The sequence below is a fragment of the Dermacentor albipictus genome, chromosome 2, assembly GCF_038994185.2.
Source record: "Dermacentor albipictus isolate Rhodes 1998 colony chromosome 2, USDA_Dalb.pri_finalv2, whole genome shotgun sequence".
Lineage (NCBI taxonomy): Eukaryota > Metazoa > Arthropoda > Arachnida > Ixodida > Ixodidae > Dermacentor > Dermacentor albipictus.
In genome coordinates, this window is record NC_091822.1 from 120516335 (window position 1) to 120541557 (window position 25223).

Genomic DNA, 25223 nt, shown 5'->3' on the forward strand with positions numbered 1-25223 from the left:
TTGTAAGCGAAGGTTACGTACGGCTGGACAGCATCCCACTTCTTGTGTTCCATGTCGACATACATCGCTAACATGTTGACGAGCGTCTTGTTCAGACTTTTCGTTGAGCCATTCATGTGTGGATGATAGGCAGGGATCGTCCGGTGACTTGCCTTGCTAACTGCAGTATGGCTTGAGTAAGCTCAGCTGTGAAAACCATCCCTGTGTCAGTAATGAGAACTTCTGGCGCACCATGTCGTAGCAGGATGTTCTCAACGAAAGAATTGGCTACTACTGCTGCATTACTTATGGGCAGGGCTTACGTTTTGGCGTAGCGGGTAAGATAGTCGGTGGCTACGACGATCCACTTGCTTCTACATGTTGACGTCAGAAAGGGTCCAAACAAATTCATCCTGATCTGCGAAAATGGTCGGCAAGGAGGGTCGATCGGCTGTAATAAACCCACTGGCCTTGGCGGTGTTGCCTTCCACCGCTGTCAGTCACCGCATGTCCTGACGTGGCAGGTGACGTCGGTGGTCAGGTGCAACCAATAGCACTTGTCTTAAATTCTTGCGAGCGTACGGGAAAATCGAAGGTGCCCGGCTGTCTGACTATCGCGCAGGGCGTGCAAGACTTTCGGCAGGAGTGCTGGTGGCACGACAAGAAGGTGGTTTGCGCGAACTGGGGAGTTATTTTATGCGAGGACTTCCTTGCGCAAGCAAAACAGAGACAGTACACGCCGAAATAACCTAGGGACAATGTCGGTTTTACCTTCTATGTACTCCACAACGCTTCGTAATTGCTGGTATACTCGTTGCTGTTCGGCGAATTTGTCTGCAGTTATTGTTCCTAGGAGGGCGTCTTCGTCCAGTTCGTCTTGCGGCGGTGAGTCAATAGGGGTGCGCTACAGGCAGTCGACTTCAGAATGCTTTCTTGCGGCCTTCTACATCACGGTGACGTTGAATTCCTGGAGTAAGAGACTCCGTCGTCCTCACGTTGTCGTTGCACCATTGTCATCCTTGAAACAGAACAGCGCGGTTTTGACGGGTACAAGCAGGGAGAAACGACATGGACGAACGCTGTGAGCAATGGCCCTGCGAAGCCTGGAATCTACCAAACAGCTGCATAACGTACGGGGGAACGCGTTCTTGCCTAACCAGAAAGGCCAATGAACGAGCTTTGCATACAACAGCGATGTAGGTGACGAGAATACGTGGTTGGACGGACAGACAATTAATAGGGCCCGATGTACTAGAAATAAAACTCGTTAAAACGCACGTTTGGGCGAGTTGGTAAGCCATGTCTGAAACAGAACAGCGCGGTTTTGACGGGGACAAGCAGGGAGAAACAACACGGACCAGCGCTACACGGACAGCGCTCGTCCGTGTCGTTTCTTTCTCCTTGTCCCCGTCAAAACAGCGCTGTTCTGTTTCAAACATGGCTTACCAACTCGCCAAAACGTGCGTTTTAACCACTGTCATCACTTCAATATCGTCATCTTATGGTCATCATGCAGTCGTCGTCGTACCACATTCGGGGATCCATTGACGTGAATACTTGTTCTTCATTCTATCATAATCGTACTGTCGTCATTCAATTATGATTACGTCACCGCTGTCATGCGATCGTCGCCATTGCGTCACACAGACGCTATCATAAATTTGTTGTCAAGCAGTCCTTGTCATGCCGTCTTGGTCGTGCGATCGACGTCGTTTCCGCTTCTTCGTACGGTTTTCGTCGCACCGTCGTCTACACGCCATCGTCGTACAGTCGTCGTTATTTCACTGTTGTCGTTCTCACGTTCTCGTCGTTATACCGTGGTCATAAATTAAAGAACGACATCTAATTGTCGGCATGCCGTCGTAGTTGTAGGCCTTTGTCGTTCAATCGACATCATTCTCTCTTCGTCATTCCGTCGCCACTGCCTCGGCGTCATACAGTCGTCACCATAGCTACCCGCTCATACGCCACCTTGGCAAGCTATGGTGTCTCAGCAAAGTGGGATGATATCGGACTACGTGGCCTACAGGCGAAGCAAAGAGAGTCCTATAGTTACCACTGCACGTGTTAACTAAACGTGAGGTCAGGACTATGAATAGTTAAGTTAAATTATGGGGTTTTGCGTACCAAAAACCACGATCTGATTATGAGGCACGCCGTAGTGGGGGCTTCAGAAATTTGGACCAGCTGGGGTTCTTTCTTGTGCACCTAAATCTAAGTACACGGGTGTTTTCGCATTTCGCCCCCATCGAAATGTGGCCGACGTGGCCGGGATTCGATCCCGCGACCTCGTGCTTAGCAGCCCAACACCATCGCCACTAAGCAACCACGGTATGATCTGTAGGTACACTGCCCGATTGGTATTCGCATTACCATCGACAGTGATCGTTAGATGAGTTGTGGCGCATTCTTTTTTTATTTTGTAAAAGAAAGGGAAGTCGTAGGATTGGCACGAAGTAAAGAATAAAAGATACACGAGTTCGTGTTCTATGACTCTGGTCTTCGTTTTCCAATAGTGGCAGTGTGGCTATGGCGTTGTGCTGTTGAGCGCCAGGTTGGGGGTGATAATAGGGTGAAAAAGAGTCGGCAATAACCCGAAAAAATGTACGCGCGACAATATTGCTTTGCAACATTCATTTCTCTTAAATACAACCCCATAAACCTAGCACGTGGAACACAGTGACTGTTCATGTACCAGGAGAAACATGGACACAGAGCAATGTTCTATAGCGTCGCCAGGCCCTCAACTATAGAGAGCATGTTATTTCACCGACATGCTTTGTCATGTTTCCTGTATTCTGGTTGTTGTTGTTGTTGTTGTTGTTGTTGTTATCGTTGAGGAATGGTTAGGTAGGCTACATCAAAGCGGGATATTCCACTACACTGTTAAGCTTATCAAGCTAGCTCTTTCTCCTTATTACGCGAACACGCATTCCACAAACAAATCCGCTTACTAAATCTACAGCAAAAGCAAGAGAAATAGAAAGAGAAAAACCCGCCGTGGTTTCTTAGTAGCTATGTTGCTGAGTCGCTAAGCGCGAGGTTGCTGGATCGAATCCCGACCACAGCGGCCGCATTTTCATGGGGGCGCAATGTGAAAACACCCGTGTACTCAGGTTTAGGCGCACGTTAAAGAACCCCAGGGGGCCCAAAATATTCCGGAGTACCCCACTACTGCGCGCCTCATAAAGAGATGATGATTTTGACACGCAAAACCCTATAATTTATTGCATAGAGACAAAATAGGAAAAATATGGGGTTAAGCTTCTGGCAGGAGCGCTCGCAATCTACCGTTGCGCTACCCGTCATCTAACACGCTGCCAACTTGTCCACGTTGTCTTGCATACATTTAGCAAGTGTCCCAGAACGTGAGCCATGTGGGAGAAAGCTAGAAAATTTAGTAGTAATAATAATAATAATAATAATAATAATAATAATAATAATAATAATAATAATAATAATAATAATAATAATAATAATAATAATAATAATAATAATAATAATAATAATAATAATAATAATAATAATAATAATCATGATGATGATGATGATGATAATTATAATAATAATAGATAAACAGCTAAACTTGTAAAGCTTTTAGATCTGCGATGACACCTTGAAATGGCTCGCTTGCTGCTCATAGAAGCTCAAGTCAATGGCAACTTCATGCTAAATAAATGTATACGTTAAACCGGAATGCGGAATGCGGAATGAAAACAAAGAGACTTCCAGTGTAGCACGGCCACATTGCAAGCGCGATGGGATTATCCTCGTTCAAGCTACGTCTTACTGACTGGAATAAAGAAAGAAGGGCGGAGAAAGAGGTGGAAAAAATACAAAACAAGCAGTAAGGTTGAGCCGCGGTTTACATTTTAGCATGTCCGAAGACGGCTCACCCATATATCAAGCCACGTGCTTTTGTACATAGTATGTACGGCTCGATACGTTCGAGCGCCCCCCTCCCCCCCTCACCTCCCTTCCTCCATCCCCGCCTACCTTTCTACTCCCTGCACGACTTGAACGTTGCTTTAAAATTCGTGCTTCACACAAGCGGGCAGCCTATTTTCTTGGGCTTCGTATAATATTCAGTTCGCCGAAAAAATGCGTGTCCAGGGCGTCGTTGTCCTGACTTCACAACGCAGTATGGGAGGGTGCGAATGGCCTCCGATCGTGGTCTGAATTCAAAACGACTTCTTGCCTCTGCTTTTTAGTCCGTCGCCTCGCGCGCCGTCCATTCTCGGCCAAACGTGGCGGCATGCATACGCGTGCGTTGGGGAACTGAGTAGGCGAATGCGCGAGGAAACCTTGGCGTCCATGTGCTTTACTGTCGACTGGGCGCAGTCCGCAGATATGCGGGGTTAAACGGCAGTGTGGCCACGGTTTAACGCCGTATATGTGCTATCTCTTCCATCGCAAATGTCGGTGCGTTTCGGACTTTTCGCAATGGAATGGACTTTCGCCTTTGTCACGGCGGTTTCCAACTTGCGTACAAAGAGCTCCTTTATATATTACATGTAAAAGTACTCACATACCGATGTTCCTTTTTTTCACTGACACATCGACTGACCATTTAACTGACCGATTTACACGGGGCTATGAGAGCCACCGTAGTGGGATACTCCGGATGATTTTAGTCGCCTAGGGTTTTTTACCCTGCAGTATTCTTTTAACGCGATTAGTATTCTTTGGAAACTTCCCGCACTTTCAAGAATCCGTCCGTCCGTCCGTCTGTCTGTCTGTCTGTCTGTCTGTCTGTCTGTCTGTCTGTCTGTCTGTCTGTCTGTCTGTCTGTCTGTCTGTCTGTCTGTCTGTCTGTCTGTCTGTCTGTCTGTCTGTCTGTCTGTACTGTCTGTCTGTCTGTCTGTCTGTCTGTCTGTCTGTTCTGTCTTTCTGTTCTGTCTGTCTGTTCTGTCTGTCTGTCTGTCTGTCTGTCTGTACTGTCTGTCTGTCTGTACTGTCTGTCTGTCTGTCTGTCTGTCTCTCTGTCTGTCTGTCTGTCTGTCTGTCTGTCTGTCTGTCTGTCTGTTCTGTCTGTCTGTCTGTCTGTCTGTCTGTCTGTCTGTCTGTCTGTCTGTCTGTCTGTCTGTCTGTCTGTCTGTCTGTCTGTCTGTCTGTCTGTCTGTTGTGTCTGTCTGTACTGTCTGTCTGCCTGTCTGTCTGTCTGTCTGTCTGTCTGTCTGTCTGTCTGTCTGTCTGTCTGTCTGTCTGTCTGTCTGTCTGTCTGTCTGTCTGTCTGTCTGTCTGTCTGTTCTGTCTTTCTGTTCTGTCTGTCTGTTCTGTCTGTCTGTCTGTACTGTCTGTCTGTACTGTCTGTCTGTCTGTTCTGCCTGTCTGTCTGTCCGTCTGTCTGTCTGTCTGTCTGTCTGTCTGTTCTGTCTGTTCTGTCTGTCCGTCTGTCTGTCTGTCTGTCTGTCTGTCTGTCTGTCTGTCTGTCTGTCTGTTCTGTCTGTTCTGTCTGTCTGTCTGTCTGTTGTGTCTGTCTGTACTGTCTGTCTGTCTGTCTGTCTGTCTCTTGTGTCTGTCTGTACTGTCTGTCTGTACTGTCTGCCTGTCTGTTCTGTTCTGTCTGTCTGTCTGTCTGTCTGTCTGTCTGTCTGTCTGTCTGTCTGTCTGTCTGTCTGTCTGTCTGTCTGTCTGTCTGTCTGTCTGTCTGTCTGTCTGTCTGTCTGTCTGTCTTTTTTCTCGTGATGGGCGGTATCCAACCCACTTCATATTTACGCAGCAGCCTTGTTTAAATATATATTCCCACACGCACCCCTGATGCACTCCGCGGCGGCACCGCTAGATGGAGCAGCGTGTTCAGTGACAAGCGCGAGAGAGGAAACCGGCTGCGTGCGCCTCTCATGCATAGCGAGTCTCTGCGGCGGCAGTGCGGTGTGTCGCCTTATTGCGTCAATGCCAGTCCCAGCAACGTCGACATTGCTCGTGAGATGAGCTGTGCCAAATTCTTTAGGTAGTCTGACCATCTGCGTCCCTTTAAAGTAAGCAGTTTGTAAACGAATTTGTTGAATTTCAACCTCGTCGGAATGCCACTGGCGGCGCTAAAACTTGCAACATCTTGCGTGACAACAGGACGCCACGCTCAACGAACCACCTGGACGGGTAAAAGGGATTGTAATGGTTTTGGTTTCACGCTATTTTTACCTTAGTTTCTGAATATTTGACCAAACTTTTGTCATCTCTGTTTTCAAAGCTTGGAAGGCCGGGGGCGGCGGAAATCTCAATATGTGTGGCTTGCACCACAAATGTGGTTGCTCGTGAAATCCGCAATATTTCACGCTAAACACTTGAGTACTCTGACATCAATGGTCCTCTGCTGAACTAGTGTCCATCCTAATATGATGGAGGCGCACAACAAAAGATGCATCTTTATTTATTATGTTTACTGCATGGTGAAAGATATTCTTAGGAAGGTCGAGTTACAACTGTCTTGTTCAAATGAGTTCTTCCTGAGCCTCAAAGTTTGCCATTCCTACCGTTCCATCTGGGATTCCATTACAGCTTCAACTGTTGTTTCGTTTTCCCACCAAGTCTGCTATTGCAATAGAACATAGGCTATTTGTTCTACGCACTACTGATTCTTAACTAATCCACTCATTTCTTTTAATGTGAACCTAACTAACGGGCGAAAAAGCAATACCTGCGTATTGCTGTCTGGAAGATAGGTGGGCGTGTTCTCATCGGTTAAATGTTAAGGCCGTTCACTAAAATGCCATAAATTATACCGTTCAATATAGCTCGTAGCGCAGCCACTAACGTATTTTCAAGTGTATTTCATATATTTCGTATTCGGCACTATGCGAGCGCCTATAGCGTTGGCATAGTGCCGTCGTTAAATGTACTTCAACCATGTTGATAAAGTGCTGTGCATGACCTTGGAGTGTCTGTCATATGTGCGATGGAGCTAATAATTAGTAATCAGCAGATTTATATGTTAAGATTGAAGTTGCTTTTTACTGCTGAGATTATATGATCTATTCCATGCCATTCTCTAGAGAGTAGCGGCCAATCAGCAGGCTGCTTCCCTGGTAACGCTTTTGAACGGTGCTTTAGTTCTTACCAAGTTGATATTCGAAACTGCATATTCATGAAACCCACGTGATAGCCCCCTCACAGAAAATAGAAGACCCACTGAAGTCAGCGTCATGCTAAATTTATCCTTTCTGCTTCATGTGCCCATCTCGACAGTCCTCCTCAAGATGAGAAAGATATTCTTGGGCTGCTATCTTCTTGGCAGCATTTACGAGTCTTCAATAAGACATAGCGATGAATGCACAAGTTACAGAAGAGTACCGCCGATCGTGGCACATATGTCCAGTCACCAACCATTAGTGAGGGAGTGCGAAGAATTCTGGGTTGCCCTCAGACACTAGGGCCGGAAGAGAAAACTGTGTAGAAACAATAAAAGGCAGTTGTTTACCCCGATTCTCTTGTTTACAGTAACAACAACACTATTAATTATAGTACAGTACACTGCTTATTGTACATACCGCATATAAGCTTATACTGTTTTGCACCATACGACGCCTTAGCCTGTTTTTTTTTTCCTCTTCTTTCTTGTCTACTTGAAGTGCTTCTCCAGTTAAGCGTCGTCGTTTCCTGCGACTTACAAAGCTCTACCCAATTCTACTCATTACAGCGAGGCGTGCTCCTGTTCGTGATCTTCGTGGCAAATGTGTGTCTCGACTTGTCCTGCACAGTTGGGGCAACGCCGGACGCGCCTTTTCTGAAGCATCACACCAAGACAGCGTACATTCTTTCTGACGTCGACCGAGCACCGGTGTCTACTCCGGCACGGCGGCTGATGACCGTGTGTACCATCCTATTCACAACTTTCTCTCGCCAGTACAGCCTCGTCTTCACTCCGCCCTCGACACCACATATTCTCTGATCATGCTCCTTTTCACATTATTTCTCTCCGCAGTCCAACAACCAACCTTGGCTACAGGGTTGCTACAGGGTGGCTTTCGTGCGCGCATGTACCCCCCTGGACAACCGCAGGAGCGAAAGCCACTGGAAAGCCTCTTGAACACAAACACACACACACACACACACACACACACACACACACACACACACACACACACACACACACACACACACACACACACACACACACACACACACACACACACACACACACACACACACACACACACACACACAGCCGAAAGCTTCAACGCGAGGATATGTAGGCAGCGTGCTTGGTTTAGTAGACGTGGTTATGCATTTCTTGTCTCCAGCAGCACGAGTGCGACCGGGGCAGACGACTGCCGTCCTCTGATCCCGCTTCCTGCTCAGGGGGAAGAGGGTGACGGATGAACAGGAGCGCTGTCCTTCCCGAGCGCTCCGCATGCTAACCTTTACAAGCCCAAAAGCTGTCGCGCCACAGCCCACGCGTCTCATGTAGCTATAATAGTTGGCGTTCAGCTATAGTTCAGCTATAAACGCGCCCTGAAACTCGGCTGCACGCGAGAATTCGCCGTTTCCATCCACGCCTTTTTTATGCAATATACGCTGAGAGTCGAGCTAGTAAGTACTACGAAAACGAGCGAAAGGGTTGTAGAAGGCTATTCGATTTAACACGAGGACGGCTGTCCATAGTAATATACCATTATCCCCATATTGAATCCAGGAGAAGCAGCTTTGTTGCGCCAAGGCTTGTGATCGGTAGACTTTCATATTTCCTTTTGTTGTTGTTGTAATTGTCACTGTTGTATCAAAACACATTTAAGGTCAACGGTAAGTTAAAAGGAATTACTTCCGCAAAAGAATACGTTTGTGTAATTGTCTGCGAATTAGGAATTTTAAGGGCGCTTAAAAAGCATTCAGAAATATTTGCCCGGATAACCTGAGAAAGTAGGGAAGTTCCGTTTGCTAATGCTGCTCCAAAAACGAATTGCCTAACGTGTCTTGGTATCGCTGTCTCTGTAGATTAACGTGAAAAAATATTCTCTTTAACTGCAGGTTTCTTTCAAGCGAATTGGACAAAGGCGTGGAAGCGTCCTTTCTAAGACGCTAGCACACAAGCTTTTTGAAAATATGGGAAAGTGAACTTGAAGTGCCAGTGATGCCTTACTGAGCAAAATAGAACGAACCCCCAACAGAGAAAAATTATGTTCTGGGTAGCGAGAAATTAAATTTGCATCGAGTGGGATAGAAATATTGTATAATCGTATAATGTTGTTTTTGTATAGTGTGTGATGTTTTTTGCTACTGCTAGATTTCAGCTTTATCTCTGAAAATGCAACAGTGTATGTGAAAGTTCGTCGCCAGTTTGTCTCATGGGAACAATTCTTCGTTTACGTGCATTTGAATAGGGAAATCTCAGTTTGGCCCAGCTAAAGCTTCCTGCTTAATTAATGATTCACTTAGGGAACATGATTTTAGAGCCTTTCCTGTCGTCAACTGTTGGCAACGACAATGCTGTCACGTTATCTGCTATGTATAAATCAATACATTTCCCCCTGCTCAATGCCATGTGCCCCCCCCCCTCCCTCCTATACCTCCAGTGTCATTCATATCATATTCGCATGGTCGCTGTGATGCGCCGAATCACGAAAAGGCCATCAAACAAAATTTTTTTGAGAACTGCCGAGTTTTATATATTGTATATTTTCACAGTCGCGCACATTGCTCGTTTGTCAAGTAATTTTATTTTCCGTTGTAGGTTGTACCACATAAGCTATAGCAGCTGGCCCGACCAACGGACATTCTTTGTAATTTGCTATCCTAGCGTACTTTTATTTTTTCGGACAAATACTTTATATTATTAGATACAGTGGTCGGTGTAAGAGCGACTATTCTCGGAAGTATTTAGAGCACGTGTGAGACGAGAAGGGAAACGTTCACTTCGATCTAATTTTAGTGAATCTTCTGTACCTGCATTACAGGGGTGATGCCGTTGTTGACTGTGCAGCATTTTCGCACCACTGTTCCGGCTGGTGCGACCCCCTGCGAAGAGGTAAACCTTTCTTTTTATGGCACGATTGCACGAATCTGTGCGCATAACGCAGGAACTGTTTTTGTCCCAGTTTGTAAGAACTAAGCGCGAGTCGCACTTAACGTGAAACAGGCATACCGTGGCATTCATCATGTAGGGTACAATCCCGATTTTATTTATACTAACATAGTCATAGTGTCATGACGTCACGTAGACGAAAAAAAGCCCCATTATGTGGTTATGATGGTGCAATTTTCGCCTATTCGTGCTTTGAAAATTTTCTACCGTGGCTATGAAATGTTTTTATGAAAGTGAAACGTTAGCTTTAGCAAAACGTTGTCAATTCGCTTAATATTGTCTCGAATGAGTGAATATTACAGCAGACCAATCCTCCGTATTCCTGAATATACGTATGTGACCGCGACATAGGGATGGTGACACTTCTTTAGAATTCAAGCGCGTGCTCCCCTGATGTCATGCTCACAAGTTTCATCAGCAGCGAAGAACCGAAACCGTGCTAAGAGTGCGAGTTAGGAAGCGGAATCTTTAATAATCGAGCTTGTGCCCAGAAACACAAGAAACAGCCAAATCAAAGCGATAGTGGTGAGCCCAATCGTGGAATCTGTCTCACGAATCAAGAAAGCCACTATTTAACATGTATCGCTGTAGATGCTAGACTAATCGTCGGCGCTCGCGCATATTCTAGGGCGCAGAACATTAATTCCCCGCGCGTCATCTGATGAGGCAGGTCTCTTTCGTTTTATAACCTGGGAGAGCATTCATGATATTTTGGGTCGGGTAGGCGTGTAGACGAATTATTAGCCAATCTCACGGTGGAGACAACGCCTTGACGTTTTCACTGCAGCTCGCCATAATTTCATAGATATCGGCGGCATCTGTTTGGCGTTAATTAATTCCTTATCAGCAAAGATGGGCTATGTTTTATCTTAAAGAAGCCAAAGACTGGTCACGGCAAGTTTCAAGAAGTGCTTGCTTAGTCTAAAACGGTTCAACGCGTGACTCGTGCTTTCGGTAATCCCCAACTTCTTTCTTAAAAGCTTCAACACATTACAGGGCGGTCCAATAAGAAAGGAAAAATAGATATCCATGACATCACACCGGCGCGCTAGTGCTGGTGTTTTGGTGCAAGATTAAAAAAGAATATGGAAACACATCCCTCAATTTCTCTAGTAATAGCCATCGTAATAATTATATATAGTCATCATGGCCCTGCGAAAATGGATGCCCAGCGAAGCTGTTGAAAACCACCGCTGCAACTTCGGAGGCGGGTATGCAATGCTTTATTAAGGCGAAAGCCTGAAATTGCTGATACCCCCGATGCTCTGGAATGGAATGGAATGGAAAAACTTTATTTCTCTATATCTAAGAGAGATTGGCGGTGGGCCGGTGTCTTCATGTTTTGAGTCCTGGCCGCTTCACAAGGTCGGCGCCCCTATTCCAGGGCACCGCAGAGTCTTGCTGCCTCGCAGGCGTGCTGCGCAATTGCCCGTTGGGCTGCGAGCTCGCTGCTGGTGAGCAGACCTTCCCATTGTTCCGCAATTGGGTTATTTACTTTGTGGAATGCGAAATTACGCTTGCATTCCCACGTGATGTGGTATAACGTGGGGGTTGTTCCGCACCACGTACATGTATCCCTGTACTGGGTAGGGAACATGTTGTGTAATGTGTGCAGGTTGAAGAACGTACCGGCTTGCAGTCTTCGCCAGCTTACTGCCTCATGTTGTGTGAGCGATGTGTGGGGTGGGGGGTATTTAAGTCTCCTTCCTCTGTAGTGGTTAAGTATTTCTGCATACGTCGGCTCCACCGTTAAGGGGGCCTCTATACTCGAAGCGGGAACATCTCGCCACTAAATGAGGACTGCAGCGTACGAGGGAATTTAAACTCTTGTTTTCAGCTCGCGTCGGCGCTCCCGAAGCAGCCGACGCGGCCGCTATGTCCACGTGATTCCTAATAGCACGTGACGCCGACGGGGGCGCGAGCTTTTCCACTGGTGGAGCTCGAGGCCAACACACATGACGTTTGCTAAAAACCTTTCCAGCATGGTCGTTCCGCCCATGGCCGTCTACCATAGTGACTATTAAGCGATGATCACTACGGTAACGAAATAACGTTAAAGACGGTATAATCACGAAGTAACGTGTATGTGCTTTTATTCAATCAATATAGTAATCACCATATAATAAATCAACATAATCGTCACTATACACAACTTCGCTGGTCATCCACCTTCACAAAATGAAATGGCACTGATTTCTTTTTTTTTAAGCGAACAGCTTTCTTTTGGTCTTTCGGTCATTTTCGTGGCAGGTGCGACGGTGGTCGGTGGACTACCGATAACAAAGGTGCTGGTGCAAAAGGGCGCCTGCTCTCGCGCAAGCGAGTGGCCGAGTTGCGGGCCGCGTTCCTCACCGAGTTCCAAATATATCCCCGTACTCTAAACGATCCTAGAGACTCGAGGCTCTTCCTCCACTCGATCGAGTTGAGCACAGCACCGTCCTTCGAATGAAGAAGGCACCACGCTTCTCATAACCTCTATGACCAGTCATTGAAATGTAGTGACGACTTCTGCCGACGGGCGGCGCTTCAATCGACTATCTGGATTAGTAAGAGGCGACTGGAGGATTGGTGGAAGAAAAGTAGGGAAACGACAAAAGACGGAGACGTACAAAAGCACAGTTCGCAATAGGGGATCAGAAAATTTGGGCGTGGTAGTTCATAGTGTTTTTTTTTTTCTTTTTTGATTGGTTAACCTAGGTAGAATATTAGGCAGTATAGTAGCAAGAGCTTGGTGGTGCAACCCACCGCCCCGTTCCAAAGGGGACGCTCATAACATCCATCCATCCATGGAGTCGAAGTCAAATGTTGAACCGACCAACGCTCAAGAATACGGAGTGCAGCTCTGCGAGACGCGCCTGCTGTTGCGCGTGTGCTTTGGGGTGTTTGAAAGTTCAGATGCTGTCTGTGCTGGAGTGCTTGGGCGTAAGAGGAAAAATTTTTTTCTAGGTGGCTTTGGTAAGAGCCAGCCTCTCCTCCCTCGAGCGTTTCTCCCTGTGGCGATTGCGAGAGATGCCTCCGCCGGAGAGTGGCAGTCGCCTTCAACGCTGGCGCTCGAGCCCCTAGAGACAACAAACATGACGATTCGGCTTACATGGACAGCCACCCGTACAACCGGTACAGATGTGCCGATTAACGGCTCTATTCTCTGTGGAATTACGCTACGAAACAAGGAGCTCCACTGAAATGTCCTCGCTGTAATTACTATGCGCCTTCAAGCACATCGTTCCTTTATAAGGCTAATGGCTTTCTAGAAGCGTTCGGTTATTCGCATTGACAACCATCGTCGATGGCTTCCGCACATTCTTCCTTTGTAGAGAAATAGCTTCGGGTGCTTCAAACCGTATGCTGTCACGTCACAGGAGGTGCCAGCAGCACCAATACTCGCGTGCAGAGCGGACAGTATCAAGTCCGCAAAATCCTACTGCAGAGTTGCATGGAGCGCACAAGAAACTGGACATAGAAGGGAAAAAATAACAGAAAAATGGAAAGGACCTAGGAGGATGAGGCTTGGATAGACGAAGTGCTAGTCGATGCGTCTCTTGAGAGATATTGATCAAATACTTTCTTCGTTTTCGCTAGCGAGTTGAAGTTTGTAATGGATGAAACGGGAGGTAGGATAACCGAAAGTAAACAACTATTCACAGTTTTTTTTTTCAATAAACTCTGTGTAAATGTTATGTTCTTGGTCTAGTACGCTTCAAATAGGAGGTACTCGAGAGGCTGTATCGGTTTTTCTTTTATGTTACAAGGCGTCAACACTGGGTCATCAAGTTTTGGGAGTATATGAAAAAAGGGCCAGGAGGGCCCTAGAAGAGGCAGATAAACAGACAGTATGAGATGTTCCCTGAGAGTTTGCTTGCTTGCACCATGCCTGTTTGAAGAAGGACGTGACAACACAGAACCTGACGACCGATACTTCATCAAATGGTGCTAAATACAGAAACAGAGAAAAGGGGAAAACGACGACAAAGGTACATGCAAGGGGGCAATGATAGTTTTACTTTCGGAACACTGATGGAAGTGCATCTTATAAAATCATCGTGAAATACAAATGGGAATTCCCGCAGTTAAGTAGGGTGAATATGAGAGAAAATAGGCCTGGTGTATGTACCTCTAATTTTACCGGAGATAAAGGAATGGAGCGGAAGGAGGAAGTTCCAAGGCGAGTCAAGTAAATCCAGCTAATATAGTTAACCACTATCCTTATTATGCGATAACAGCGCTAAATTTATGTATTCCTCTCTCCTCTTGTAAATTTCATAATCACGGAGTGGTCGATTACAATATGGCTTACAAATAACACGCAGGCACTTTTTATCTTTTTGTAGAACTTAAGTTAAATGCTGACAAGTAGTAGTAGTAGTAGTAGTAGTAGTAGTAGTAGTAGTAGTAGTAGTAGTAGTAGTAGTAGTAGTAGTAGTAGTAGTAGTAGTAGTGGTAGCCGTAATTGGTTTCTTATTTTTCAAAACGAGTAACTTTCAAACGAGTTATAAAAAACAAGTAACTAAATACAATTTAATGTTAGGGATCGAAATTCTCTGTTAACCGCACTGCAACCGCATAGCGCAGACGGCTGACACCTTCACGGCGCTCAAAAATCAGGGTGGGAGTAGGGCATAAAAGCGTAGGGAAAGAAAATAACAGACCGAACTCAACTTTTCTGACATTGCTCGCATCACATGCTCAAGCGAAATCGATCCCCTTTGAAAGAGCACGCGCGGCCTATGTGGAGACTACTCTGGGATGTTGGGACGAGCTGCTCTATGCAGAAACTGTTTTATGCACACCAACACCTGCTGAACTTGGCATTTCGTCCGTTTAGCGTGTGATCGAGATATGTGATCATCGTGGGGGGAGGGGCTGCCGAAGTATCAGATGGGCTCACAGTTTCTATAGTTGGAGTACGCTATTTTCTTACTACGGTCTAGCAAGGGAGACGCTTGTATAGGCCACATACCAGCTGCTTACAGTGTAGGAAAGTGGCTATCTAATGTACCGCCAATTGTCACGTTTTGCAAGCGCCGAAACACGGCTATCGGACATTTTAACCTGACACCTTGCTTTTGCGACAGCAAGATGCTACGTTCGCTAACCTTCGTAGATTTGACCCTTCCGCCTACAATGCGAACATTGTTTTGCATCGTTAAGAGTGCTGTTTTGTTTCGCGGCTAACTTTCGTATCCTTAAACATGAAAATTTGTTTGCTGTACACGACAGCGAGCTGAAACTGCATGTGCGCTGAAAGCAGTCGTAGATAAAAGTGTACGTTAATTATGATCTCCTTGTGGGCACAGAAGTGCCAACATCCGAGAGTGACAGACAGGGAAATTTAGTTCATGCAGTTCTCGCGTCGTCTGTTCTCGTGTCATCGTGTTTACGTGAAGCAATTATTTGCCAGCATGAAAACTTTGTGTCATCACCAACAATTCCATCTTACACCTTAGGTGCAGGGATGCACGCAATGGGTCATACCAGCATTTTTAGGGGTGCTTAACGTTTTACTGCGTACACTTTAAAAATGGCTTACAGCCTTTGGGACGCTTCTTATCCACAAAAAATAAGCGTCGTCTGTATTGCATGTGGTCACTTTGTGGAAGAGTGACCGCTCGCTACTGTCCTTTCTAGAATGGTATGTCACACTGATAACGGGAATGTATCGGGCACGTTGCGTTAACGAAAGAAAAGACACGCAAGGTAGATGAAGATTATGATTAGGCGGCAAAATAACCATATGAGCCCCAAAAGGTGCAAAACTTTATTAAAGTTTATGCACTCTTTTAAACCTGCATAACGCCCAATTATTATTATTATTATTATTATTATTATTATTATTATTATTATTATTATTATTATTATTATTATTTGAGAGGACACGGAAAGCGAGGAGGAGGCTGGCAACTGCCACCGTTATGGGCACAACACCTGCCTACTCTTCAGAAAGGCGCAGACAGAAACATAGAAGATAGGTGGGAGGGACAGGAAAGAGGAAAGAAATAGTAAGATGATAGATGGCGAAGAATAAAGTAGAACGCAGAGTACAGCTCACACCCCGCAGGGCCGGTCACTGCAAGTCACGGTACTAAAGAATGTCAAACATAAGAAATGGTGGCCGAGTTACAAACGCGAACCCAAGTTAGTTAATTCTAGAAAAAAAAGTAAGGAGAGTGCGATGAAGCTGAACGCGTCGAGACGCAGAACCACTCGGGTAGAAACATTCATTACACCCAACGAACGCAAAGAAAAGAAAAGAAGGAAATAAAGAAAGACGAGGGGAGAGGAATACGAATTTCGCGCTCCGGCCCCGCGGCGCCCAGAGCCTTCGCGCTGGCAAGTGTCTGGACGCGGCAAGTTGTCTGCGCTCAAACCTCGAGCGTCGCACGCCAGATGGCGCTCCGCAAGGCGACGTCCGCTCGGGACGCAGGGCACGTGATCCGCTGCCCGAAATCGATGGGCGCCCCCCCGTGATTTGCGCAAAGCAGCAGCAAGACAGAACCTATTTCCTGGCCTGCGAGCGTGCCGGCGAGGCAGGACCTCGGGCGGGCGCGCGCGCGCGCTTTTTCCTCGCGAGTTTTTGAGAGCGGAGCGCGAGTTCGCGCCGGGGGTTTTAGGGAGCCGAACTTTGTTCGCCGTGACGGCTCGGTATTTTTTTTTTTTTCGCGTCGCGTGCGAAGAACCGTGCGGTCAGACAGCGCCGGATAACAACGCTGCTGTGCGTGCCCACATCCGTGGTTCGTTGTGATCGTGGTGCCACTTCCTCAATGTGTCGTCACTCAATTGCGCCAACTGGCCGCCCCTGTGCCGTCGCTCCGTGAGAAAGGAGACAAACAAAAAAACAAACAAACGAACATGTGCACGATGGATATACCAAACACCTGACGCTCTTCTCTCGCCGGCAGGTAAGTGCTCACTGTAGCCATATGAGTTGGATATGTATGCGCGTACGTCCTAAAAAAAAAAAAAAACTTCTTTAGTTGTATTTCTAGGTATTCGGGCTTTCGAGACTGCTTACTCCGTCTCGTGTCCTGCTTTTCTTTCTCAATTTTTCTCTGAGTTGCGCGCCAACGTAGCTGACTTTCAATTTCCCGAATCATGTTTGCGATTGAAATATTTGAAATGTGTTACCTAGACTATAAACTGCATCTTCCCTCATGCGTGCTGTGGGTGCAACGTCGCGCCACTGACGAAGCATAACCGCTGTCCTCATCGACATTACCGGCCTCCTTTGTAGCATGACTCTTACTTGCCAATAAAGCAGTAGAGAGAAAAAAAATCTAAAATTGCGTGTGGTAGCGTTGGAACTAAAACACCCTGAAGTAACGCGCAGCCAGGAATACCTACATCACCGCAGCGCAACGGGGATATAATATTTATTTAAGACGGACGTACCTAGTTACCTGAAAACTGCATAGCATATTTGACATGTCATATCAAGGTCTACAAGAATGCGCCATTTCCGTGTCGGGCAAAAATAATGATATGAAAGTTTTTTATTGTGGCATACCTTAAGCTTTCACCTCCGTCCGCTGTGTTTGGAATGCGTTTGCATACATCGTGTTCCATGCTACCGAAGCCATGTTTGATGTAAATGTTTGACGTCTGTGTATATAACGCACGCCGTATTGGATGATACGCGTGAAATCAAATGTACAAGCGGCATAACGTTAGTGCGATTGGCGCACGCGTTGTGACTCTGAGACGTCTGCCGTTTTCTCCATCCCATCGTTGTACGTTAAGCAATGTTGTACAGCAGCACTGGATCAAAAATAACCTGAGTTGAAAATTCGCGACTGCAAGTCACTATAAGTTCCTTCGCTTACAGAGAACCCATTTATTTACGTTTTATTTGAGCACACAACTTGTTTTTTACTCGTGAAGTTCATTTAGGTTATCTTGCTTTTAATACTGCCGACAGAACACCAATCAGGTGCCAAGAATACAAAAAGACAGGAAAATAACAAGCAAGGTGATGGGAAGATAGGACCTTCTTTCTCTACACCTTAGCATCCAAAAGGAACCTCCGTTTATTTATCAGGCGGCACGGCAACATGCATTCTCTTCGTACCCTTCGGAAGAGCAGAGAACGTGACTGTAAACGTGGCCGTCGACGAAGTTGTATTGTCAGAGCAATAGCTCATTAGTTTTCTTCTTGTCGTGAACTAAGTTCAAAAGCTAAATATATCGAAATTCGTCCAAGGCAGGGTTCTTGGCTGCACCCGCTTTAGCGCATCACTATGGATTTAGGCGCTTTTTTTTTCTTTTAAACTCAGCACACATTTTCCTAAATGATGCTGTGACGACTGGAAATGGCAGCTTTCCCGGGCTATAGCGTTCGGAGGGGAAGAATTTCGCGTGGTGCATTCTCAATTTATGTGTACGTTGCATCTTCATGCCAGTCTGGGGAATCCTGCCAGTTCTACGGGCAGCGGCCACAGGTTCTGCCTACTGGCACGTCAGCAGTGAAAGCCGTCGCTCCCTTTTGTATACTGTTGCTGCGACGACACCACAGCAGCAATGAACGCCATGCATTTGCGTTCAATGCTGCGGAACAGAGTACAAGTGGCCGACCTACCTAATGCAACGCTCCGGTTGTCTCCGGCCAATAGTCAAATTTTTTAAGGTGTGTCAAACCACATAGCACGGATGCCGAACACAGAAATGCCGGAACAGAGTATTCATATAGGTCCTGACATTTTTTATGAGACGTAGTGCGCAGAAATAACATCTGGTGCAGTTCTTGCCTATATTCTGTGTAACGAATAACTATCTGTGATCACCAAAGCGCTGCATCTTTTCTGCAGAGTGTATGATGTGCAAGTAAGTGCTCGTTTGGCGGGAAGGAGTGCGACGTATCACTTCCGCGTTATTCAATGCAGGCGAGTTCCCGACACTGATGTTCAGCTTCCAAGTTTCGGCTACAAATGACTGGCAAATTACAGTTTTAAACTGCTCGGTTGGTTATAGTGCTTAGAGTGGTTAGAGTACCGTCAGCTGGGCAGTCTGTCGCGGCAATCGTTCTTCCCGGGATTCCTATCGCTATTCCGTAACATGCTGCCACGTGTTCATCAATTCAGTGCCGCGAAGTTGTATTTGAGTAGACAGCACGAGACCTCTTGTCACACTACCTTTGGTCATTCCGTCAAAACCAACTAGTCCGCACACGGATTTGAAAAACCGCTTCTCTGGAAGTTGTCGAAATATGCCTATTGACGTTGACACGCGGGCCGTAACAAATGAAATGCTACGCATAGTCAAATTGCTCGCTTGCTGTGCACAGCGAAGCCAGAAGCTGGGCTGTGGAGTTGTCAAATAAAGTGTATTGACTGATGCTATAGCTTCGTTAAAGGAAGCGAATGTCTGAATCGAATGGTCCGTAAGCTTGTCGAAGAGTATATCAGTAATTAGTCTCTGCAGCCCCGTGCTGTTGCAGATCTTCGCTTCGGATAATCTACTCTGAAGTGTGCTGCCACCTATTGGTCCGTTCAGAAAGCAGTCACAACCGTCGCCCGCGTTACGCCGTGTGCTGCCACCTCTGAAGACAGCTGGAAGCTGCAGCGTTGGCCGCCGTCTTGGGCACGGATTGGTCATTTCCTTCGTCGAAGATTTAAGACAGCTTTCACGAGGACTCAATAGGCCCATACTAATTTTCTTGTGAGCACTGACTGATTGTAGGTAACGACGAGCAATTCCATTTGGGCGCAGAGACAACTTTCCCTTCCTCCTTGCTACTGCTTCCCTTACCCCCTTACCCTTGTGTAGGGTAGCAAACCGGACGTATACCGGATTGCAGGCACTGTCCTTTCCTGCCATTCCGTTGCTCTTTCTAAAAGTTAAGTACACTTGCAAGCTTGACTGTATGCAAAAGTAGGAGATTCAAATAGCTCGCGCAGCCAGGGTTTCGAACATTTCCCTGCTACCTCCTGAGCGCATCGCATCGCGAGGGTAGTGGAAGCACTTATGCTCGGTTTCGCGTCGAACAAATGAGGACACAAGGAGCCAGTGTTATAGGCGCCGCACCATGTGGTTTAGCGTGTGACGAAACTGCCGAGAAATGACGGAGCTTCGCTGTTGTGGCGAAAAGGGACACTCTGAACAGTCGCAAGTGTCTACCCATTTGCTACAGCGATTTAGGCGAAAATGAGATTCGCGGCTCGATGTGATGTCACCCATAGCACCGGGAGCTTGCAATAAAGGCCCACTGTGGGGGTGGTAGTGGTGGCGGCGATGATTGATGATGATGATGATGATGATGATGCCTTATTCAACGGAACAAACCTACTGCAGGGAATATGGCACGAATTGGGTGGTAAAGTGTTTTGGAAACAAAAAGGAATATAAATGAATAACCGAGGATAAGAAAGAAACTGAAATTAGATGAAAGAAGCCAGTGTACATTAAGTTAGTCAGCCTTGCGTACATAAGAATAGTAACGTGAACTTAATGTTGAATATATGTGAAATACGCTCTGGTAGCGATTTGGCAACTCTTCAGCTTTATTTTAGTAGTTGTCATTCCGGGTGCACCACGAGTCCTTCGGCTTGCTGGCGTTTTCGTAAACAGCTACATTAGCCGGTTAAATAAATTCAGTGGGTGCGCGACAGTTGCGGTTTTAACGAGTCAATAATCTGCGAAAGTTCTCGTGAGTGCTTCGCATGGGGAGAATTGACCTCCCTGAAATCGCTACATTCTTTAAAGCTGGAATATGTTTTTCTGCATCGTATCAACAATCTGTATTTTTTTCGCTGGTGGAGGGGGGCAAAGGGACTTTTTATTTCGCTTTCGCTGCATACCTCACAATTCCCTTTCAAGATCGCCATATTAGCGAGTAGCCTGTATTGCAAGAACGTACTCACTATGCGTACATCTTTAGGCAAAATAAATAAGTGCGAGAATTACGGGAGGTACTCTTATGTGACAAAGCTTTCAAAACGGATCTGCTCCGCCTTGCCCAAGATGCATTTGTGTACAAACTTTAAATGCTGTGAAACAAAATTTTTTTTCCTTGGATTTGTCCAGGCATTTATCGATTCCGGCTCGCCTAACATCGCTTTCTATGAAAATAAATAAATAAATAAGTATTGACACCCCGGTTCCAATGGCTGGCTTTTTGATAGTAAAAAAAAAATATTTTTTTTCTAATCAATGCAAGTTGATTTAGGTGAGAACCTAAGCTGTCGAAATGATGTTTAGGTGGGACATGCATTTAGATATTTTGTCGGACCGGCATTTTCATAGCGCGGTGCCCGAAACCGTAATAATGCAGGTACCAAGGGATTTATGAACTTTCACAAGACAGCCTGCCGATGTGGCTGTCTTGTTGAGGGAACACAAACTTTTCGAGATAAAATGTAGTGCTCTGAAAGGACAGGTGTCGTATTTCACAGCGGACGTCTGAATTCCGTGACATACGAAATAATCCCAAGCGACTAAGCATAAATTGTGTGGTTGTATCGATAAACTAAGGTAAGAAACAAAAAGCCTAATTGTTAAGGCACAAAAAGTGGTGTTTTGCATAAAAAGCTCAAAAAGAAAACGGGTGAAAATTATAAGAAATATTGAAGCAAAAACGACGTCATTATACTAAAGCAATGATCCCGCCAAGGAGACGCGAATGCTGCCACTGTGACCGGATCAGAAATAAGTTATTTTACCACGGAGCCCGTATGACCAACAACGTGTCTATTTCCGAGATAAGTTAAGCCACTTCGACAGACGTGAATTTTTCACTGTGGAAATACTTGCTCCATGGTCATGCCTTGTCAAACGCAGATGTGTCTCGACAGCCTTCAGGGATATCGTGGTAGCCAGCACTCTTATTAATATGCTCTGAATTGTAGATACACGCAAACTCTGCGTGAATCGATTGTTCGTTGCCTAGACTAATTGAAAAGCGATGTTCGTGCGTTATATTTCTGGTAGCGCCCTTATTACACAGCGTACATGAACTCTTAATGCGGGTATATTTGGGTCGCTTTTCCTGGTTTAATTTGTTTTACTTCTTGTTTACCTTTTTTTGTATGGTTAGTGTGTTTGTATGTTTGTGGCCCATGTGCGCCCATATCTCAACTGCCTATTGGGATAGCAGGCTCTCATGTAGCCTACCCTCCCATCGGTGTACAGTTATTAAAAAAAATTCTTGGCGTATTTTCTTTGTAGCCCGCTCCTCGGGACATAAAAAAAAGAAAAGAGCTAAACGCTACGAAATGAGGCATGGTGAAAAGCAACGGGCGACAGGTTGTTCTCCGAAAGCAATGAAGACGTAGCTGGCACGTAGGCATTTTTTTGTGTGTGCTGCCGCCATGCTGTGCTGCCGCGTATTCATGGTGGTCACTCTTTTTTTTATGAAGCATACAAGAGACAAGTACAGGATGCGCACATGTGGCTAATATCTGGCTAACTGTGATTTCGAGGAGCACACGAGGGCCGTCGGATATAATAACTCCTCGTCTGCGGAACTGTCTGTGATATAGCTCGCATCCGTGAGTACCTTTTTGTGTTAGCTGGTGTCCTAGGTTAGCGTCAGTCTGATGTCGATGTCGGCGGAATACAGAGGTGCCCAACTAATTAGAGTTAGGCACGCGCTAGAGTAACCCTGGTCGTAAAAATAATCGAGAGTTCTCCACTGCACGTCGTCACATCATAGCCCTACTGTCTTACCTCGGGACGTTAAATTACACTAGATGAGGTACACGAGCACCGACTCACAGGAATTAAAAAAAAAAAAAAGACATGGACATTAGGCCACATGGCACGAGCTGTTATGTAATGGTGTTGCTGCGTTGTACTTTAACAAGAACAGGTTGCGCAGCAGATTGCGACACTGTGCCGTGCGCATCGTTTACTCTCCTTATCTGACATTGCTTGCGACAACTTGGCGTATTGATCAATCACGTGGTTGCGCCCACCCTGTCTTCGATTAATTGTTCACCCATACCTTCTGCACTGCTTTTATCTGTTATTTGGTAGACTCCTTTTCCATATTACATTACGAAATGGCCAACCCGAGATGTCTTCCGGTTAACACATCTGTCTTTCCTTCCCATTTATCGCTGTCTCTCACAAACCAATGATCAACCCTTCAGTCGGTTTTTTCCCCTCGCATTTTTCTCGCTATTCATTCCTTCACAGCCATGGTTCAGTGTAAGGTAGCAGACAGGACGTGAGTCTGGTTCACCTTGCTACCTTTGAATATGAATATTTTATGTGCATAAGGAAAATGAAGACATCAACAAGCATCGCAGGAATTTGATAATAGTGAGAAGTGGCGTTCATTGTGCACATTGCGTTTATTCCTTTACTGCCGAGAAGGTTGGGCAAGCAAACAAATCGGAGTAAAAAAGGAGATGACGATAACATTTGCTTTATGTCCGGAGACTGCAAGAGGCTCCAGACCTCCTCTCGGCGGTGTGGTTTCACCTAACGAAAACATCTGAAGAGGAGGAAAAGTATGGCGATTGCATGTCGATTTCCCTTGAGCCGCTCAGACGATGCAGCTCCAAGACACGTTGGCAGCTTCGCGTATGTTCAAAAGTAGTCACAAACGTTGCGTTTGACACGTCGCGTTGTGCCACATATGTAGTTATTTCGAAGTTAGCCGTCACTACTCGTTGTCGTTCTTGACATCGGGAGGAGGAATGTCAAGGCCTTGGAAAACATCCGCTGTAGGTGGGCGAATTTTTCCTTGGTCAGTGACAAATGTTTTCTTATTTGTGTAGATAGAAGCGACCTCCCTCTTCTCATGAATTTATGTACTTCCCAGAAAATCGAACTTTAGAGAGCTGCGCTTGCCCGTGATAGGCGGCCTGTCGCACACGGTGACATTTGCGTGTGCGCGTATGAGAAATTGCACGCTCTTCGGCAGGCTGTTTTGACGTTGTCGTTGGCAGCTCGTCAAGTTTTCATCTGCTCCCGTTTGTGTAGTAGACCACATGCCCAAACGCGATATCCCCTAAAAAATGCATCCGTCACGGAAAACATTATTTTGGGCCGGTAAAAATACACGCGCAAGGAAGAAACACACACAGACACACACAGCGCCATCTTTCTGTCTGGCGTGCGTCTTTTTAGCGCCAGAAAATCATGTTTTCACAATCGCACCAAGTCGCACGAGAAGATGCTTTATTAACGTCAATCATATTAGCCCTGATATATGGACCTTCGTGAACTGCTGCAGGCGACCTGCGCAATATTAGTAGTTGAACTGCTACTGCTGAAATAGCCGTCTCTGCACTAACAGTGTACAGGCTGTAATGATTGGCACAAATATTCTTGCTGCATTCAGACATACTTACGCACATGTGCGAAGACAGCACCAGTCACGTTGCGCCTTGGAAAGATAGAGCTAAAAGTAAAGGAAAGAAAGGCAGGTTAAGGAGAGGTTATGTCCAGCTTGCTACCCATCAATGGGAAATCGGAGAGGGGATACAATGTATGAAAGAAAAAAGAGGTAACAATTAACAATAGAAATCTGTCTGCATGGGTGGTTTCACACAGTCTGTGGATTCGTCACATTTCATACGAAGTGTTAAATGCCAGAATAAAACATACAATGTCTGCCAAGCACACAGTGAAAATTTGTAAAAAAAATCCGATATCCCCCAGGTAGTGCAGCAGCTGCTTTATAGCGGCTCGTGCTGATATCCGTGTAGCTACACGTGTCCAAAAGTTTCACTTTCTGGGAGCGGGCGCTTGTCCAGCTGGTATAGTGCACACGAGAGCGCTGCTCTTTGCGGGTTCAAACGAGGGCACTCGCTAAAAAGGTGTGCGATTATTTCCTTGCATACCCTGGACCATAATTTAAAGCTTCGTATTCCACCAAGCTTCGCACGACGTGACTGCACCCTTCTTGCTCATCTATGGCTGAGAACAGTTTTTATTAATGCGTAATTTTATATGTGGAAGGACTAACTACCCTTGGAATGAACTTCAGCGTTGAGAGGTGGGGGAGGAGGTCGAGAGGAAGACATCACCATTATAGTTCGCTAACTTCAACAGTTCCTTCTGTGGAAAATCACACGCTTATATACGAACTGTCCATTAGTCCACAAACACTGCTTGAAACTTCACACTGCCCGTTGTAAAAAAGGTATTTTCTCTATCTATCAATACAATATACGCCGCATTTACGCACGTTTCACCAGTCCTTACGGTGACTTCGGCTTGTATTGTTTGTTTGATAATTTTAACTTCGTGTGTCGCCAGAATCGAGCATACTGTGAGGAAAGGC

General features: G+C 46.0%; 1 protein-coding gene across 8 annotated transcripts in view; it reads left to right on the forward strand.

Annotated features, from left to right (window-relative positions):
- Positions 1–25223, forward strand: part of LOC135914717 (chondroadherin-like) — a 660669-nt gene that overhangs the window by 485550 nt on the left and 149896 nt on the right. For 4 of the 8 annotated variants that reach the window (XM_070533920.1, XM_070533923.1, XM_070533919.1 and 1 more), the window contains one exon: positions 9873–9943. The gene's annotated coding sequence lies outside the window, so the exon portion shown is untranslated. Of the gene's footprint in view, positions 1–9872; positions 9944–16567; positions 16897–25223 lie in introns of those variants that run through there. The other 4 variants (XM_070533921.1, XM_070533917.1, XM_070533924.1 and 1 more) reach the window with 1 other exon arrangement.